A 20,387-nucleotide genomic window follows, 5' to 3' on the forward strand; every position below is an offset into this window, starting at 1 on the left:
AAAACTGATGGTGAATCTCTCTAAATTCAGACTGATACTTGGCTGATTGATAACCAATAAGAGTGAAATATTCAGAATATTCTGTAGGTACTAAGTAAACCCTAATTTTAAGAAGAAAAAAATCTTGCATCTCATTCTTCTTTGCATTTTCAACTAAAATTTGGTTTTCCATTTTCAAAAGAATAAATACATTTTAATTCCTTTAATTTGATGAAAGAACAATATCCTTAAATGACTGAGTACACAATAACTGTTTCAAATAAAAATAACAGTTAAAATTCTCATGTGGGCAGTTTGTAACTTCACACATAGTCCATTGACTTTACCTTGGTAAAACTTCTCTATCTCCTTCTATACATCTAGTATTATTTTCCATTCTCTGCTGCTTTATTATATTCTCTAATAATGAGGTGGCCCTTCTCATCAAGTTTAACTCCTCTTTATGTATCTTTGATTTTATTCCCTTCCATCTTCTTTAGTAGATCCCCTAAAATTATCTACCACCTCACTTATCTAATCTTCAATCTTCCTCTACAGACTGGTGGATAAGAACTTTCCAATTAATTCAACATACACTTTGATGCCCCAGTGATGTCAATGCAAAGGTGAGGTAAGTAAAACCTGTTGGAAGCTTATAGTTTTGTCACCTACAAAGAGACTTAAGTCATGTCTATATAAAAACCAATGAAAAACCAAGAAACACTCAATAAACCCTACCCTTCCTTTAAATTCACATCCTAGATATCTCTTATGCAACTTCACCAGAAGACTATTGGAATTAAAAAAGATGAATCTTTGATTCAAGAAGTTTGGAACAATGAGGAATAGTTCACAGAGATCCATCTTTAGGGTCAGGAGGATGTGACCTGTTAATTGTTATGTTGAACTTTTGATAAAGATGTCAATGCTTCTAAAATTGAAAATATGCTTTGCAACTTGTAATCTTTTTATAAAAATATTTTATTTATTTTCCAAATATATACAAAAATAGTTTCTACCTATCTTTGTAGTTTTTAATTTTACAAGTTTCCCTTCACCTTCCCTTCCTTCTCCCCATACCCCCACAGAAGGCAGTCTGATAATCTTTACATTGTTTTCATGCTATACATTGATCAAAATTGAATGTGTTGAGAGAAAAATCATATTCTTGAAGAAAAAGTAAAATATTAGATATAACAAAATTATGTAGTGCATATGATAACTTTTTAAAAAAATTAAAGTTTTGACCTTTGGTTCTTTTTTAAAGTCCAAAGTTATTTCTCTGAATATAGATGATATTCTCCATCGCAGATACCCTGCTTATTGCACTGATGGAATGGGCAAGATAATTAAGTTTGATCATCACCCCCAAGTTTCTGTTATGGTGTACAATGCTCTTCTGGTTCTGCTCATCTCACTCAACATCACTTCATGCAAGTCTTTCCAGGCTTCACTAAAATCACATCCCTCATGGTTTCTAATAGAACAATAGTGCTCCATATTGTACATATATCACAGTTTATTTAGTCATTCCCCAACTGATGGACATTCACTCAATTTATAATTTTTTGCTACCACAAACAGGGCTGCTATTAATATTTTTATACAAAGTGATATTTTTACCCTTTTTCATGATCTCTTCAGGGTATAGACCAGTAGAGGTGTTGCTGCATCAAAGGGAAAACACATTTTTATTGCCTTTTGGTGTAATTCCAAATTGCTCTCCAGAAAGTTTAGATCAGTTCACATCTCCACCAACAATGTGTTAGTGCCCCATATTTCCTACATCCCTTCCAACAGTGGTCATTGTCCTTTCTAGCCATATTGGCCATTCTGAGTGGTGTGAGGTGGTACCTCAGAGCTGATTTAATTTGCATTTTCTAATCAGTAATGATTTAGATAAATTTTTCATAGCTTTGATTTACTGATAATAAATTATTTAATAGGTTAGGTTGAAGTTACTTAAATTCTATGTATCTTTTTTCTCATTTTTATTCTTTCTTATAGTTTTTACATTTATTTTTATCTTTACTCTATCAAGTTGTTGGTCTGGCTGTATAGAAAAAGCTGACTCAGTACCACATCAATATTGAGGTATTTCCTAACCATAAAAATGTAATCAATTTAATTCTGTGATGCTATTTATTTACTTGACATGTCTAATACTTTCCAATTTTTCACAAAGAAAATATTCATAATTTATAGTTATGAAGCTTCTGCATAGTCTATTATTTCTACCTCCCTCAGTCTACATTCCTTCTTCCTTATACCACAAGCTTCCAACATGTTTTACCTCCCTCACCTTTCCATTGAAGTCATTGAATATCAAAGTACATGTTGAATAAGTTGGGAGATTCTTATCAAGTTATTCAAAGCGTTTTTCTAACTTTTTCATCTACTACAAATTATACTGGCACAAAAACTACTATTATTTTCATTGTAATTTTTTTTGCAAATACAAATCTGGAGCACTGAAATACCTAACAACAGAATTCCCTATGAAATGATATTTCTTTTTTTTTCTCTAGGTTTTTGCAAGGCAAATGGGGTTAAGTGGCTTGCCCAAGGCCACACAGCTAGGTAATTATTAAGTGTCTGAGACCAGATTTGAACCCAAGTACTCCTGACTCCAGGGCCGGTGCTTTATCCACTGTGCCCCCTAGCTGCCCCGAAACATTTCTTACTGCCTTTGAACCAATGGAGAAATCCATTTTTACCTACACCTTTATTTGTCTCTCCATAGAGAGCTGATGAACCATCCTTCCATTTAGCAGAAATTTCCTTTTGTCATCTGTTTCTTTTTAAACAACAATATCAATATTGATATGATTCAATTCCTCTACCAATATGCCCATTCATTCATCACTGGACAAGAATTTCACATTTAGAGAATCAGCAGCTAAGCTAATCTTTATATGTTGTCTAAAAACTACATCATTCTTAGGAACCTCTGTCACCTCCATTTATCTCTGACACTGCAGAAGCAGATGAAGGTTAGATCATGTTTTCATCATAATGTGATCATAATGTTTTTCTTTTTTAATTTTTTATTTATTTAAGTCAATGGGGTTAAGAATGACTTGCCTAGGGTCACACAGCTAGGCAATTATTAAGTGTCTGAGGTCAAATTTGAACAGGTCCTCCTGACTCCAGGGTTGGTGCTCTTTCTACTGCGCCACCTGGCTGTCCCCCCACTGTACCATCTAGGTGCCCCCATAATGTTTTTCTCTTTGTTTCATGGTTTGCCATAGCCAAAGAATCCATCACCAAGTGATCAGCCTAATGAACATCTATACATAGGCTGGTTCTTAGAAGTTAGAGGTGATGTTTTTGTTTGTTTTTTGCAAGGCAGTGGGGTTGTGACTTGCCCAAGGTCACACAGCTAATAATTATTAAGTGTCTGAGGTCACATTTGAATTCAGGTCCTCCTGACTCCTGGGCTGGTGTTCTATTCACTGTGCCACCTAGCTGCCCCTGGAGGTGATTTTTTTGCCAGGCTAACTAACTATATGGTGGAAAAAAAGGGTGTTAATGAAATTAGTTTGGAAAAATTTCTTCTCATTGAAGTCTAGGTAGCTTCTAGTGATCACCACTTTGTTTCATAGGGTTCACTAATTATCTGTTTAATATTCATGCTGGTAAACATTATCAGGTTCTTCTATGCTTCCTAAAATAATTAGTAATTAGAAATTAGATAATTTCCTCCCTGTTTGAAAATAATATTATTTTCTCATTTTTAGTTTTCTGATCCTATTTCTTCTTAACTTCAACAGCCTTCTCTATAACTCGTCATAGATTATTCAGATATTCTGAAATAATATCAGTAAATTCTCTCTGTAGGATATGATTTATTTGGACCTAGAGAATTAAACTAATTTAAACCTCTTATTAAAGATATTATTTGAGTTTTACAGTTTTCCCCCAATCTTGCTTCCCTCCCCCCACCCCCACCCCACAGATAGCATTCCGTCAGTCTTTACTTTGTTTCCATGTTATACCTCGATCCAAATTGGGTGTGATGAGAGAGAAATCATATCCTTAAAGAAAACAGAATTCTCAGAGATAACCAGATCAAACCATAAGACATCTGGGTTTTTTTTTTCCGAATTAAAGGGAATAGTCCTTGTACTTTGTTCAAACTCCACAGCTCCTTATCTGGATACAGATGGTACTCTTCTTTGCAGACAGCCAAAAATTGTTCCCAATTGTTGCACTGATGGAATGAGCAAGTCCTTCAAGTTTGAACATCACTCCCATGTTGCTGTTAGGGTGTGCAGTGTTTTTCTAGTTCTGCTCATCTCACTCAGCATCAGTTCATGCAAATCCCCCTAGGTTTCCCTGAAATTCCTTCCCTCCTGGTTTCTAATAGAACAATAGTGTTCCATGACATACATATACCACAGTTTGCTAAATCATTCCCCAATTGAAGGACATTTACTTGATTTCCAATTCTTTGCAACCACAAACAGGGCTGCTATAAATATTTTTGTACAAGTAATGTTTTTACCCTTTTTCCTCATCTCTTCAGGGTATAGACCCAGTATAGTTCCAAATCGCTCTCCAGAAGGGTTGGATGAGTTCACAGCTCCACCAACAGTGTAACAGTGTCCCAGATTTCCCACAACCCTTCCAACAATGATCATTACCCTTCCTGGTCATACTGGCCAATCTGAGAGGTGTGAGGTGGTACCTCAGTGAAGCTTTAATTTGCATTTCTCTAATAATTAATGATTTAGAGCATTTTTTCATATGGCTATGCATTGCTTTGATCTCCTCATCTGTAAATTGTCTTTGCATATCCTTTGACCATTTGTCAATTGGGGAATGGCTTTTTGTTTTAAAAATATAACTCAGTTCTCTGTATATTTTAGAAATGAGTCCTTTGTCAGAATCATTACTTGTAAAGTTTGTTTCCCAATTTACTACTTTTCTTTTGATCTTGATTACATTGCTTTTATCTGTGCAAAACTTTTTAATTTAATGTAATCAAAATCATCTAATTGGTTTTTAGTGATGTTCTCCAACTCTTCCTTAGTCATAAACTGTTCCCCTTTCCATAGATCTGACCAATAGATTAGTCCTTGATCTTCTAATTTGCTTATAGTATTGTTTTTTATGTCTATTTCCTGTAACCATTTGGATCTTATCTTGGTAAAGGGTGTGAGGTGTTCGTCTAATCTAAGTTTCTTCCATACAAACTTCCAATTATCCCAGCAGTTTTTATCAAAGAGGGAGTATTCTTCTCAGTGGCCTGACTCTTTGGGTTTATCAAACAGCAGATTACTATACTCCTTTCCTGCTTTTACACCTAGTCTATTCCACTGGTCCACCACTCTATTTCTTAGCCAATACCAAACAGTTTTGATGACTGTTGCTTTATAATATAATTTTAGATTAGGTAGTGCTAAGCCACCTTCGTTTGCATTTTTTTTCATTAAGCTCCTGGCAATTCTTCACGTTTTATTTTTCCATATGAATTTACTTACAATTTTTTCTAGCTCATTAAAGTAATTTTTTGGAATTTTGATTGGTAGGGCACTGAACAGGTAGTTTAGTTTTGGTAGAATTGTCATTTTTATTATATTAGCTCTACCTATCCATGAGCTGTTGATATTTGCCCAGTTATTTAAATCTGATTTAATTTGTGTGAGAAGTGTTTTATAATTGTTTTCAAAAAGATTCTGAGTCTGTCTTGGCAAATAGACTCCCAAGTATTTTACACTGTCTGAGGTTACTTTGAATGGGATTTCTCTTTCTAGCTCTTCCTGCTGTTTCTTGCTAGTCATATATAGGAAAGTTGAGGATTTATGGGGGTTTATTTTATAACCTGCAACTTTACTAAAATTGCTAATTGTTTCCAGTAGTTTTTTAGATGATTTCTTGGGATTCTCTAGGTAGACCATCATGTAATCTGCGAATAGTGAGAATTTTGTCTCTTCCTTCCCAATTATAATTCCTTTAATTTCTTTTTCTTCTCTAATTGCTGATGCTAACATTTCTACTGCAATATTGAATAGTAGTGGTGATAATGGGCACCCTTGTTTAACCCTTGATCTTATTGGGAATGCCTCTAGCCTCTCCCCATTGAGTATAATGCTTGTTGATGGTTTCAGATAGATACTGCTAATTATTTTAAGGAACAGTCCATTTATTCCTACACTCTCTAGTGTTTTTAATAGGAATGGATGCTGTATTTTGTCAAAAGATTTTTCAGCATCTATTGATATGATCATATGATTTCTGATAGGTTTGTTATTGATATCATTGAGTATACTAACAGTTTTCCTAATATTGAACCAACCCTGCATTTCTGGAATAAATCCTACTTGATCATAATGTGTTATCCTAGTGATGACTTGTTGTAATCGTTTTGCTAAGATTTTATTTAGGATTTTTGCTTCTATATTCATCAGGGAAATAGGTCTATAATTTTCTTTCTCTGTTTTAACTCTTCCTGGTTTAGGTAACAGTACCATATTGGTTTCGTAGAAAGAGTTAAGCAGAGTTCCATCTTTCCCTATTTTTCCAAAGAGTTTATATAGGATTGGAACCAATTGTTCCTTAAATGTTTGCTAGAATTCACTTGTGAATCCATCAGGCCCTGGAGATGTTTTTTTAGGGAGTTCACTAATGGCTTGTTGAATTTCTTTTTCTGAGATAGGTTTATTCAGGTATTTAATCTCTTCTTCACTTAACCTAGGCAACTTATATTTTTGTAAATATTCATCCATTTCACTTAGATTATCAAATTTATTGGCATAAAGTTGGGCAAAATAATGTCAAATTATTACTTTAATGTCTTCCTCATTGGTGGTAAGTTCACCTTTTTCATTTATAATACTAGCAATTTGGTTTTCTTCTTTCTTTTTTTAAATCAAATTGACGAGAGGTTTATCAATTTTATTGGTTTTTTCATAATACCAACTTTTGGTTTTATTTATTAATTCAATAGTTTTTGTGCATTCAATTTTATTAATTTCTCCTTTAATTTTTAAAATTTCTAATTTGGTATTTGATTGGGGATATTTGATTTGTTCTTTCTCTAATTTTTTTTAGTTGCATGTTTAGTTCATTGATTTCCTCTTTCTCCAATTTATTCATATAAGCATTTAGAGCTATAATATATACCCTGAGAGTTGCTTTGAATGAATCCCATAGGTTTTGGTATGTTGTTTCATTATTATCATTATCGAGGATAAAATGGTTAATTCTTTCTATAATTTGTTTTGTGATCCACTCATTTTTTAAAATGAGGTTATTCAGTTTCCAATTTGCTCTGGGTCTATATCTCCTTGGTCCAGTATTGCATATGACTTTTATTGCATTGTGATCTGAGAAAGATGTATTCACTATTTCTGCCTTCTGCAGTTGATCCTTAGGTTTTTATGCCCTAGTACATGGTCAATTTTTGTATAAGTTCCATGTACTGCAGAGAAAAAGGTATATTCCTTCCTATCCACATTCATTTTCCTCCATAAGTCTACAATATCTAATTTTTCTAACAATCTATTTACCTCCCTAATTTCTTTCTTGTTTGTTTTATGATTTGATTTATCTAGATCTGATAGCGGGAGGTTGAGGTCGCCTACTAGAAGAGTTTTGCTGTCTATGTCTTCCTGTAATTCTTTCAGCTTCTCCTCTAAGAATTTGGGTGCTGTCCCACTGGGTGCATATATATATTCAATATTGAAATGACTTTATTGTCTATGGTACCTTTTAGGAGGATAAAGTTTCCTTCTTTATCTCTCTTAAAGCTATCTATTTTTGCTGCTGCTTTGTCTGAGATAAGGATTGCTACCCCTGCTTTTTTTTACTTCAGCTGAAGCAAAATATATTTTGCTCCAACCTTTTACCTTTACTCTATATGTATCTCTCTGCTTCAAATGATTTTCTCGTAAGCAGCATATTGTAAGATTCTGGTTTTTAATCCACTCTGCTCTCCACTCTGCTCTTTGCTTACATTTTAAAGGAGAGTTCATCCCATTCACATTCAAGGTTATGATTACTGATTCTTTATTGCCCTCTGTGCTATCTTCCCTCTGTTTATATTCCCCCCTTTCCCCCACTTTTATCCATATTCCCCAGTATTTTGTTTTTGAATACCACCCCCTTAAGTGTGTTTACCCTCCTATATCACACCCTCCCCTTTCTTTCCCCTTTCCCTGTTCCCTTCCCTTCCTTTTGTTATTTCCCCTTATTTCCTCCACTCCCCTTCCCTTTCTCTGCCCCCCTCCCCTTTTCCCATTTACTTCTTGAAAGGTTCGATGTTTTATCAGTTAACTGAGTATGTGTAGGTTGACTTTAAGCCAAGTCTGATGAGAAGAAATTCAGGTGTTTCTCCTCTTCTCCCTTCTTCCCCTCTATTACCATAGGGTTTTTTGTACCTCTTAGTGTAATGAGATTTGTCCCATTCAATCCCCTCCCTCCTCCTGTCTCTTTCCTGTCCCCCTTTTTAGGGAGGTAGTGTATTTTTTTAGATCATTCTATCTAAGTCATAGAAAATTCTGAGTGTCTGTCCCTTCTAGTTCAGTATATTCTGTTGAATAGAGTCAAAATTCCTGAGAGTTATTAGAGTCTTTCTCCCCAGTGGAGTTAAAGCCAGTTACATCCCATTAGATATCAGTCTCATGGATAGGTCATGGATGTCCATCATTTCTGGCTAGGTATAATTCTCTCTGTTAGAGTTACATTTCTCAGGATTTATGAGAGTCTCTACCCCCCCCCCCCATATGCTGGGATATAGCCAGTTTCAACTTGCTGGATTGCATTTTTTTTCCTTTTACTGCCCCCCCCCTTTTTTAACCTTTTCATGTGTCTCTTGAACCTCCTGTTTGATATTCAAATTTTCTGTTTAGCTCTAGTCTATTCATCAGAAATTTTTGGAATTTTTCCATTTCGTTAAATGTCCATCTTTTTCCCCGGAAGAGAAGGCTCATCTTTGCAGGAAAGTAGATTCTTGGCTGCATTCCAAGCTCCCGTGCTCTTCGAAATATCTCATTCCAGGCCCTTCCATCCCTTAAAGTGTATGCAGCCAGGTCCTGCGTGATCCTTACTGTGCCTCCTTGATATTTAAATTGTTTCTTTCTGGCTGCTTACAGGATTTTCTCTTTTATCAGATAGTTCTGGAGTTTGGCCACAACATTCCTTGCTGTTTTCATTTTAGGATCTTTTTCTGGTGGGCATCGATGTACTCTTTCAATAACTACTTTGCCCTCCGATTTGATGATGTCAGGGCAGTTTTCCATCACTAGATCCTGTAATGTTATATCCAGGCTTTTTTTTCCTCTTCAATGTTTTCAGGAAGTCCTATAATTTTCAGGTTTCCCCTCCTGGATCTATTCTCGAGGTCAGTGGTTTTGTTGATGCGGTATTTCACATTTGCTTCTATTTTTTCTATTTTTTGATTTTGTTTAATTGACTCTTGCTGTCTTGTGGAGTCATTAGTTTCTGTAGACTCCATTATTTTTGGGGGGGAGGAGTTTTCTTCATTAACCTTTTCCAATTGGTCAATTCTACTTTTGAAAGAGCTTTCAATTTGACCAATTGAGGCTTTGAGAGAATTAATTTCTTTTTGCATTAGTTCATTTGAGGATCTGAGAGAATTATTCTCATTTTGTAATTGTCCAATTGATGGTCTGAGAGATTTATTCTCCTTTTGTATTTGTCCAATTCTACTTTCTAAGGTTTTGTTTTCTTGTTGCAAGGTATTGATTGTCTCCCCTAAATTTTCCAGTTGATTTTTAAACTCCTTCCTTATTTCTTCAAGGAAATCTTTCTGTGCTAGAGACCAGATTGTATTCTCCTCAGATGTTCCAGGTTTCTCTGGGTTGGGGTCTTTCCCTTCCAGGAAATTTTCTATGGATCCACCTTTCCGCTGACCCTTCTTCATTATGCTAAGACCTTGAGTTGGGTGGGGCTGGTTCACCTGGTCTTGGAATCTCTAAAGGCTTTACTGAGTGCAGTTTCTCTGGCTGGCCATTAAGAGGTGCTGGTTGCCCTCTCTGGGATGTCTGTGACCTTGGTTGCGAGGCCTTCTCCCTTTGCTTGAGGGAGGGAATTGGAGCTATTGAATTCTTTTGCCTTCAATCAATGGTGGGCTTTACCCTGGCCTCAGGTCATTCCTCAGCTGGGCTGGTTCTTTTGCTCACACACCTGGGGCTGAGGCAGAAGTAATTTGCGTTTGTTTGGGAGGAGGCCTCAGTGCAATGGAGGCTTGGGCTCAGAGTTTCTCAGACCTGAGGAGCCCAGGGATGGTGTCCACAGCTCTCCTGCACCAGACCTTTCCCCGCAGCCCCTTCCCCAAGCTCCAGGGGGACAGCACCAACACCAGCACCTCTGCTACCCCACGGACCCAAGCCCCCTTCATCCAGCCCCACCGCTGATCCAGCAGGTCTGGCTCTTGGGCCCTCAGACTCCCAGTTCCGATTCAGCTGTTGATCTGGCTGATCTTCCCTGGGAGCTCAGAATCACCTGCTGGTACTCAGCCAAGGCTGCTGCGGGAGACAAATCCTGAGCTAGATTTTCCTGTCCTGGCTTTTCTTTCTGGCTTTCCTGGTTTGGATTTCTTTTAAGAGGTTTGTTTCATGTGATAGATGGGGAAGAAATCAGGAGACTTTATAACTGTGCCTGTCTTCTCTCCGCCATCTTGGCTGGAAGTCCGACTTTCATTTTTCAAGAACACAGAATCTGAGTTTTTGAATGAGACTCAAGAAACCATCTATCCCACTCTTTCAGATAATTTATTCTTCTTACTTGCACTCCTGAAAAAATGGTTATCTAACCTTGTTAGAACTCCTCACTACCAGAAAAAAGTCAATCCACTTTAAGGAAACTCTGAGTGTTAGAAGTTCCTCCTTACATGAATTTGGACAAGTATTTCTATAAGTTTAAAATTACTTTTAACCATTGTTCCTACCAATGCTCCCCAGGGCCAGGTAGAATAATCCTGATTGTGATCATGTCTGTCCTGTATTTCTTCTCTGTCTAAACATAGTTAATTCACCTAACTCTCTGAAGATTTAATTTCAAATCTTCTCCTATTCTCCATCATTGTTTTCTAGATGTATTTAGGCCTGTTAATACAGTACATTGAATTAGACACAATCCTCCATATGCCAATAGGGCAATATATCTTACACTCTGGATACTATAGCCTTATTAATTCAGTCTAAGATTTCATTGCCTTTTTCTGCTGTCAGTCATAAGGTGGATTCATATTAAACTGGTATTCATTAATTTCCTACTAACCACATTTATTCTACCCTTTCCAATTAAGAAATACTTCATTTTGAAACATAAAATTGAAAGAAAACAGGATTTGACAAGGTTAGGTCTGCTATCTGTTAATATTAAATCTTCAATTCCACAGGCAAAAATAGGTCTATCTTTTACTTGTCCTTCAACCTTTGAACATAATCTAAAACTCATCTTTAAAAAAAAAATAAGACCTCAACTCATTTTGTTCATAGCCTAGACTCTACTCTAAGAAATCCTGTTAAAATCTGAAGTCATTGGAGAGGTCTCTGTGTAGTTACATTTATTTTTAAAAATATCTCCTCCCTCTTTTTCCTTTGTAGCCATAATTTTTCTACAGTTTCCCAATCCACCCATATCAAAAATAATGAGAGAAAATCAAAAAGAAAGAGGAAAGAGAGAATATGGGATTTGGGGAGGAAAAAATAAATGAGAGAAGATTTCTTTTTTAAGGATATCATTTGAAATTAAAAGATTTTGCTTAGCTTCTTATGAGTATACATTTTTTTCAATAATGAGTGTATTCAAGAATTGGTTTTGTTGAGGGGTGTCTAGGTGGTGCAGTGGATAAAGCACCAGCCCTGGAGTCAGGAGTACCTGGGTTCAAATCTGGTCTCAGACATTTAATAATTACCTAGCTGTGTGGCCTTGGGCAAGCCACTTAACCCCATTTACCTTACAAAAAAAAAAACTAAAAAAAAAAAAAAAGAATTGGTTTTGATAGTAAAATAAAAACTACTTTCTCTGAAAACAAATGCCTTATGTAATGGGAATGCCAACAAGCAAAGTTAATTTGAAAACATTCTCTTTAAATGCCCAGTTTTCCTTAAGCTATTTTCCCCCCTTAAGACAAAGAAAAAAGACCTATAACTGATCATCAAATTTGTCAAAAAGTTGATGGTGGAAGATGGAAAGCATCTAAGGAAATATTAGAAATAGACTCAACCTGTATCTAATCCTCAAAATAAATATATGACATCATTTATTAAAGGTACAATTGCTTTTTTCATTTTATTGCTGCTATTCTCTTGTAATTCTATCTTTCTTCTAACTTTGTATCAATTTTTACTTTTACTTTACAAATTTTGCTCCAAGTTTTTGGTCTGACTGTACAGAATTAGTGACTAGATAAGACTTCCATATCAACTGTGATGCTATTTGTTACATATCATTTCACAAAAAATAAATTCATTATATATAGTCATGTATAAATCTTGAAGCTAGGTATTTTCTGTATCACCTAATAAGTCTAAATTCTAAATTTCCTTTCATGAACTCAGACCCAGTTAGACTAGTCTATCCACTGAACTATTAACACATTTTCACCCAGTGTTTTCCAAGGAGAGGATCATTTCTCTTCTTGTCTATCAAGAAGCACCTACTATTTTGTACCAGACACTGATAAATATTTAAGATACAAATAAAGGCAAAAACAGAATTTATTCTCAGGATCTGGCAATTGGGGAAGACATCATACAAGCATCTAGATATAAGCAGGACAAAGTGAAGGGAAAAGTATTTGCCTTAGGGGGTAAGGAATAAAAATAACTTTATGTAGAAAGAGAAATTTTAGCTGAAACTTAGAGAGAAACCAGAAGATGGAAATGAAATGGTAGAGCAATCAATCAATGATACAAGAATGGGGCAGCTAGATGGCACAGTGAATAGCTTACTGGCCCTGGAGTCAGGAGGACCTGAGTTCGAATCCAGCCTCAGATGCTTAATAATTACCTAGCCGTGTTACCTTGGGCAAGTCATTTAACCTCATTACCTCCAATAAATAAAATTTAAAAAAAGGAAGAGACAGAACTTATCTACTGGGAAATGACTTTTCGGGGGACGGCTAGATGGCATAGTGGATAAAGCACCGGCCTTGGAGTCAGGAGTACCTGGATTCAAATCCGGTCTCAGACACTTAATAATTACCTAGCTATGTGGCCTTGGGCAAGCCACTTAACCCCATTTGCCTTGCAAAAACCTAAAAAAATGATACAAGAAAGCCAAAGAGAAAATGGGCTACCTGGAGGCAGCGAGATTGTTTGGGAGATACAATGTCAGCCCTAGAGACAGGAGGACCTGAATTCAAATCTGCACTCAGATACTTACTATGTGTTCCTGGAGAAGTCACTTAACCCTGTTTGCCTCTGTTTGCTCATATGTGGAATGAGCTAAAGAAGGAAATGGAAAAATCACTCCAGTATATTTACCAAGAAAATCCTAAATGGGGTCACAAAAAGACAGATGTGATAGCAATGAGAATACTCCAACTTTTTTTGTAAGGAGATTGGTCTTACTGAATCCAATTACAGAAATAGGGAGTAAGATAAGTAGGAAGGGAACACATTATAAAGGACTTTAAAATGCAGAGAATTTTGTATTTGATTCCCTGATTTAGGGGAGGGGTGACATGTTCAGAAATGAACTTTAGGAAAATCAATTTGACAATTACATGGAATGTGGAGAGACAGGGATGAAGAAAATTGGACCAACCAGTGCACTGTTGCAATAGCCTATGCAGCAGGTAATGGCGACAGGTACCCACTGTACCTGACAGTGTCAAGTGAGATAGGGAGTATATAAGAGAGATATTATAGAGGTCGGAATGACAGACCTTGACAAGAGTTTGTTTCTGGTAGACCAAGGTGGGGAGAGCAGAAAAAGTTAAGGAGGACCCATAAATTATAATCCTGAATGACTGGGAGAATGGTGATTCCCCCATAGTAACTGGGAAATTACAAAGAGCAAAACCTATCAAATCCATATTCATCCTTCGAGGACATGCATAAATTCTACTTTTTCTATGAAGTTTTCCCTGACCACCCCAAGCCCAAAGGATCTCTTCTTCCACATGAACTAATAACAATTTCACAATTTCTGGCCCTACCTTCATCATTTAGCAATAAATTGGCAACATCTGTTATTTTTTAACTTCTTGTGTTTGTGTGTGTATGTGTACATGTATATATATATATATATATACACATATGTACATATATATACATATATATATGCCTTATATCTCTGCCTAGATCATCAGCTCCTTGAAGGCAGTAACGATGACTTGAATATTTTGATATTCTCTATTCAACTTTAAAATTAGTGGATGCCTAATCACTATCAGGTACACAAATAAATGAATTTGATGTTTTTAGAGCAGATCAGACCACTCCAGAAATTAATGAGACCAATCTTATCTATCCCTTAACTCCAAAAATGGTTTATCTCTGTATCTTATTTTGAAAAGGTAAGAAAATAAATTCAACATCATTTTTATCTATTTTTTTAGTTTTTAAAAAAGTAAAGTTTTTTTAGTCTTTTCTTGGAATTGATAATGTTCTGACTTCCAGGAAATAAGTTCTTTGAGATCAGAAGTAATTTTTTTTTTAATCTTTGTAATACCAAAACTTAATATTGTGGAAATAAGCATTTAATAAGAACCCACTCTGTGCCAGGTTCAGATATTATATCATTTGCTCCTCACAACACTTCTGGCAAGAAGGTCTATTTTCCATTTGAGGAGACTGAGACAGACAGATATCATGGCTTGCTCATTATCATACAACTAATAAATATCTATCCTCTGTGGCCCTTATCTGTAGTCAACTCAATTTAAGTAATAAATGAATGAATGAAATTTGTCAAATAGTTTATCATAGAATAGGTACTTAATAATGCTTTCTCGTTATTTAATAAGAACCTTGTAAAGCTTCAAATTTTAATTTAAAAATATCTGAATGAAGTTTATCAAATAGTCCCTAAAAAGATTTTAGCTCTATACTCAAGGCTTATTCCCTGCCAAAAGAGAACTACCTTCTGTTTATCATTTCAGACTTCAAATGAGATATTAAATGGAGATTGCTTTTCATAGAAGCTCTCTAGAGATAAGTTAGAAAGTCCCAAGACACTTGTATAAATGATTGAAAGGCACCCAGGTGATTTGGCTCAAATCTCCTCTCTTAATAAAAGATTAATTCCAATGTAAATGGTTGTACAGGAACTATTACTAAACATAATGGATATTCGATTTCCCTGGGCATCTTCTGACCTCTTTTGAACTGGAACTTTAAGCTGCATCATAAGAGTATTAAAAGGAGGCATGGTGGTCCTTCCTCAGGAAAAAAAAAAACTTCTAAGGGAAATTGGAACCTCTGGGGATACTGGCTAGGGACATGTGGACCTTGGCAAGTTACAACTTCCTCCAATCCCAGGAATTTGAAAAGTGTTAACAGAGGTTCTTCTCAGATGTATAATACAATGAAATCTTGTCCCAATATTTCATAGAGATATTTTTTATAATTGACATTCTTTTCCAAATCATATTATATTATGTTATATCATATATTATTTTATATTATAAATTATAAATTAAATTTTGGTAATAAGAACACTGAAAAGCTACCTGTGCCAGGATTGTTCAAGGTTTCTTTGATATTTAGTCCAAATTTAGATTAGTTTGTATTGCTTTCAGTCATAAAGTTTCCTGCTACTATTGTCAGGCAATACATATATGTGTGTGTATGTGTGTATGCATACACACATATGTATTAAAGATAAATGCATGGCTAGATATGCATATACATACTAGTATATGTGTATATCATTTACATGTGTGTGTGTGTGTGTGTGTGTGTGTGTGTGTGTGTTCTTTAGAATTGTGGAAGGTTACGTGGTGAGAAAAAGAAATTATGCAGTGGGTATGTAGAGGGAGTATTTAATCAACAAACATTTACCCAAGACCCTATTCTGTGGTTCTAATTCTTTAAAATGGAGCAATGTAATTTTTTTTTTGTAAAATTTAAAGCCACCCCTAAAAAATTGATGTGTGGGAGGGAGAAATAAAATTTGAAATAATTTAGTACTTTACTTTATTCAGTGTCTTTTAAATTTTTGTGTTCCTAGTAGAATTTTTGTATTCCTAGTAGAATCCTATTTGTTCATAAAATGATCATATCTGGTATTTTCAAAGTCTAGAGGATGAAATATGAACTTATTATGGAAAAATTACTTCTAAATGTTTGATCACATCCTCCAAAATTTTCCCAGGTCTTCATATTTCTATAATATATCTATCTATGTATATATTTATGTCTTTTTGTTTTTTTTATTCGCTGTTGGAGAAGAAGTTTGACCACAAAAGTCTCTAAATAGATGGCATTGCCTCAATGTTAAAGTTTATGTTAAAGGGGGAAGGGAAGAGATGAAGTATGTGATGCTAAAAATGGAATTGCTATCTTTCCCCTTCTTCCAGCCTCTTATATTCATAGATTCATAATCAGCTATGGGTTTTTCCTCTTCCTCAGCCTCCATTTACAATCATTTGCAAATTTTATCAGTTCTAGCTCCATGACATCTCCTGCATGCTTCCTTTCCCCCTGCATGTGGTCTCTGTCCCTAACCTCTCCCCTACACGATTGCAATAGATTGATTCCTTATTTCTGATCTCCTTAATTCTAATCTCTTACCTTCCAATTCATCCTCTATAGAGCTGCCAAACTGATCTCCCTCCAGGATAGACTTAAATATTTCACCAATCTACTCAAAAATTTTCAAGGGTTCCACATTGCTTCCAGAGGCAAATGTAAAATCCTCATCCTTTCATTTAAGACCCTCTACAAGGTCTTATTTGCCTTTCCAATCATATTCCATGTCATGTACCTTTTTGTATTCTCTTTCCATTAAATTGACCTGCTAGTTTTTCCCCCACACAGTTTCTTCACTTCTGCACAGTATTCACTACTCATTTTAGTCTTCATAATTTCTAGTAGTTTCTATCAGAGTACAAATCAGATGTCATTTCAAATTTAAGGCCTTACCCCATCTCCTGTCTTGCCCTCAGATATTAGCCCTCTTTTCAGGTTGAAATTATTTTGCAAGTATTGTAACTTGTATACACTTATATTTTGTACATGGTTTATCCTTTCAGAAGAAGGTTAGTTACCTGAGGGAAAGGACAGCTTTGTTATTATCCTTGCATTCCTAGTTTCAATTTAAATATCTTCAATATGCTCATTGTTTAAGAAATATTTATATATTTGAAAGATTGAACTGAGAGGTTGGGGACACCAAAAACAAAGTTTACCAACATGAGTTTCTTCCAAGATTTCCTGCTGCACATAGCCAAACAAAAGAAAATGTACACAATACCCACACTTACACATACACCCCACCCATACAGAATCATGCAGGATGTATGAACATATACGTACAAGTATATATGTATATGTATAAATACATTTTTATTTACAATGTGCTCATACACAATACAATATGCAATGTGCTCATATATACCTATATGCATATTTAGATGTATTAACATGTGTATTTATATTTCTCCATGTATTTGTTGTTCCTTCAACATAATGTAAATCTTTGAGTCCAGAAATGATTTCATTTTTGTTGCTGTATTCTTAATACATAATAAAATGCCTGGAAAATTCTTAATATCTACTTTTGATTGATTTCCACTGAATTTTCAAATTAGAAAAGGAGAGGTGGTAGAAATGAAACTGAATGACTACTAGACTCATTGCATTTTGATTTATTCTTACACCAGTTCTAAGCCTTATACTTCATTCTCCCAAATGGCTTAAAGCTCTGTCTGTCTGTCTATCTATCTATGTGCTTTTATATATGTGCATGCATGCATGTATATATGTGTGTGTGTATATATGTATATATGTTTCTGTGTGTCTTTATAGACACACATACGCAAAAGGTCTTTTCAGAAGGAGGGAATATTAGCAGCTAGAGACATTAGGAAAAGCCTTATGTAGGAGGTAGTATTTGAGAAAAGCTCTGAAGGAACCTAGAGAGTTTGTCAGAGACATTAGGCAAGAGATAGATTATATTGTGCTAGAAATAGCAAGAAAGACAGCTTGGTTAGAATACAGAATCTGAAGAGGAGTGATGTGTGATAAGACTGGAATGTAGGCTGAAGTCAAATTGTGAAGCACTGTAAATGCCAAATGGGGATTCTGCATTTGAGCAAGGTAACTAAAGAGAACCGTTGAAGGTTTTTTAAGCTGGAGAGTAGTGAGACTGGCAGAATTAGACTCCAGGAGAATCACTTTAACAGCTATGTGGAAGATGGTTTAGAAAGCGGAGGAAATTGAAATGAGGAAACCAGTAATTAAGAGGCTGTTGGAGGAAGACAGGTAAGAGTTGAAGAGACTCTGAACTAGCATGATGTCCATGTGAATAAAGAGGAGACAACTATGAGAGATGTGGAGAACTATTGCAGAAGATTTGGCTACTGAAATATTTGGAGTAATGAGAGTGAAGAGTTGGGTATGACTAGCTGTCAACATGGATTACTGGAAAGAGATGATAATGAGTTCTATTTTGGACAAGTTGAGTTTGAGATAACCATAGGACATCCAGGTAGAAATTTCTAAGATAGTTGGTGATGTGAAGACTAGAGGTACAGATAGAGACCAGGGCTAGATATAAGAATATAGGATTCATCTACATAGAGATAATTGAACCCTTTGGTAATGATAAAGTCACAAAAATGTAGAAAGAGATAAAAAGAACACTGTATATCTCAGGGTGTAAGTGTACTCCTGAATACATCCACAAATAGGAGGTAGGATATGAATAAATATTCACTAAAGAGACCAAAGAGTATCTACATCCTTAGCAAAAACAAAACATCATTGTCATGAAAATTTGGAGAAGTGAGTGCCTAGGAAGATGATCAATATTGGTCAGTGCTGCAGAGAGTGGTCAAGATAGTTGAAAATTGATATAAGGCCATCAGATTTAACCATAAAGAATTATTTGGTAACTTCAAGGAAGTCAATTCATTTGAAGAAAGAAGTCAAGAGCCAGATTACAAGGCATGATTGATTTATTAGTCTGCTGACAATGAGTTAGAGGAAAGAGAGATCACCTCTCTGGAAGACTTGTAAGAATACATGGACAAATCTCACAGAATAAGATGTTACTTAAGATGATGGGGAAACAACTCTGGATTTGACACCAGAAAACCTGGATTTGAACAATGGCCTACTATCAATCATCTTGTAAAGATTTCTTAATTTCTCAGTTTCCTCATCTGTAAAATGAATGAGTTGTACTAAATAGTTTATGGAATAAATCTAAAACTATGATGCAGGACTGGGAGCTTTAAAGTGGTTCCTCAGCTCAGGATATGCCAGTAGAGTAACATGGCAGCCAAAGGAAACAAATAGATGTGATCATGGTGTACACAGATACACAAAATGTCCAGAAAAAGAGAGGTATGGGCTCCATCATTCTCTACCTCAGTCTGTCCACATCTGAAGTATTGCATTCCATACTGGGTACTACATTTTGGGAAGGACATTGGAAGACTGAAGGTCATTCTAAGGCGAAACGGTAGAATGTTTCACAAGATAACTTCAACCAAATCTCATTTTCTGTGAGAATCTTTCCCTGGTTCTTCCCTCTCCTATTGCTAGTACCTTTTCTCTGAGATTTCTTCCATTACACTCTGTATCTACCTTTTATCTATGTGTGAGTACATATACACATGTTTCTCTGAATGTGTGTGTATATATGCAAATGTGTGTGTGTATGAGTGTGTGTATTTGTTCATCCTTCGTTCACAAAGAAAACCAATGACTTCATAAGGGTGATGTCCTGACATACATGAATTGGATTCAATTGAGGTAGAGCTGTATAAAATCATCAGCCTCATTCTCTCCTACAGAATCATCAAAGTCCAATGGTAAGACAGAAGTCAATATATATTGTGTACATACATAATTGTTTGCATGTTATCTCCCCCATTAGAAAATGAATGCCCTGATGGAAAGATACTTTTTGCCTTTTTTTTGGTATCTCTAACTCTTAGCATGCTGTGTGACACATGATGAGTGTTTATTATAACAGTAGTTAGCATGTATTTAACACTTTACACATATCTCATTTGACACTGTTTTTTGTGATCCCCACTAACTCTGGGAAGTTAGTGCTATTTTTATCCTCATTTCATAGTTGAGGAAACTGAGTCAGTTTGAAGTTTAGCATATATAGCTAGAAAAAGTATCTGAGGGAAGATGTGAATTGAGGTCGTTCTGATTCTTGGTCCACTCTCTTCACTGTTTATTGACTGATTGGATCTAGTAATATAAAGATCAAAAGAAAAAATTGAAAATTATCTAGTCCAGTGA

The sequence above is a fragment of the Macrotis lagotis genome, chromosome 1 (genome assembly GCF_037893015.1).
Source record: "Macrotis lagotis isolate mMagLag1 chromosome 1, bilby.v1.9.chrom.fasta, whole genome shotgun sequence".
Lineage (NCBI taxonomy): Eukaryota > Metazoa > Chordata > Mammalia > Peramelemorphia > Peramelidae > Macrotis > Macrotis lagotis.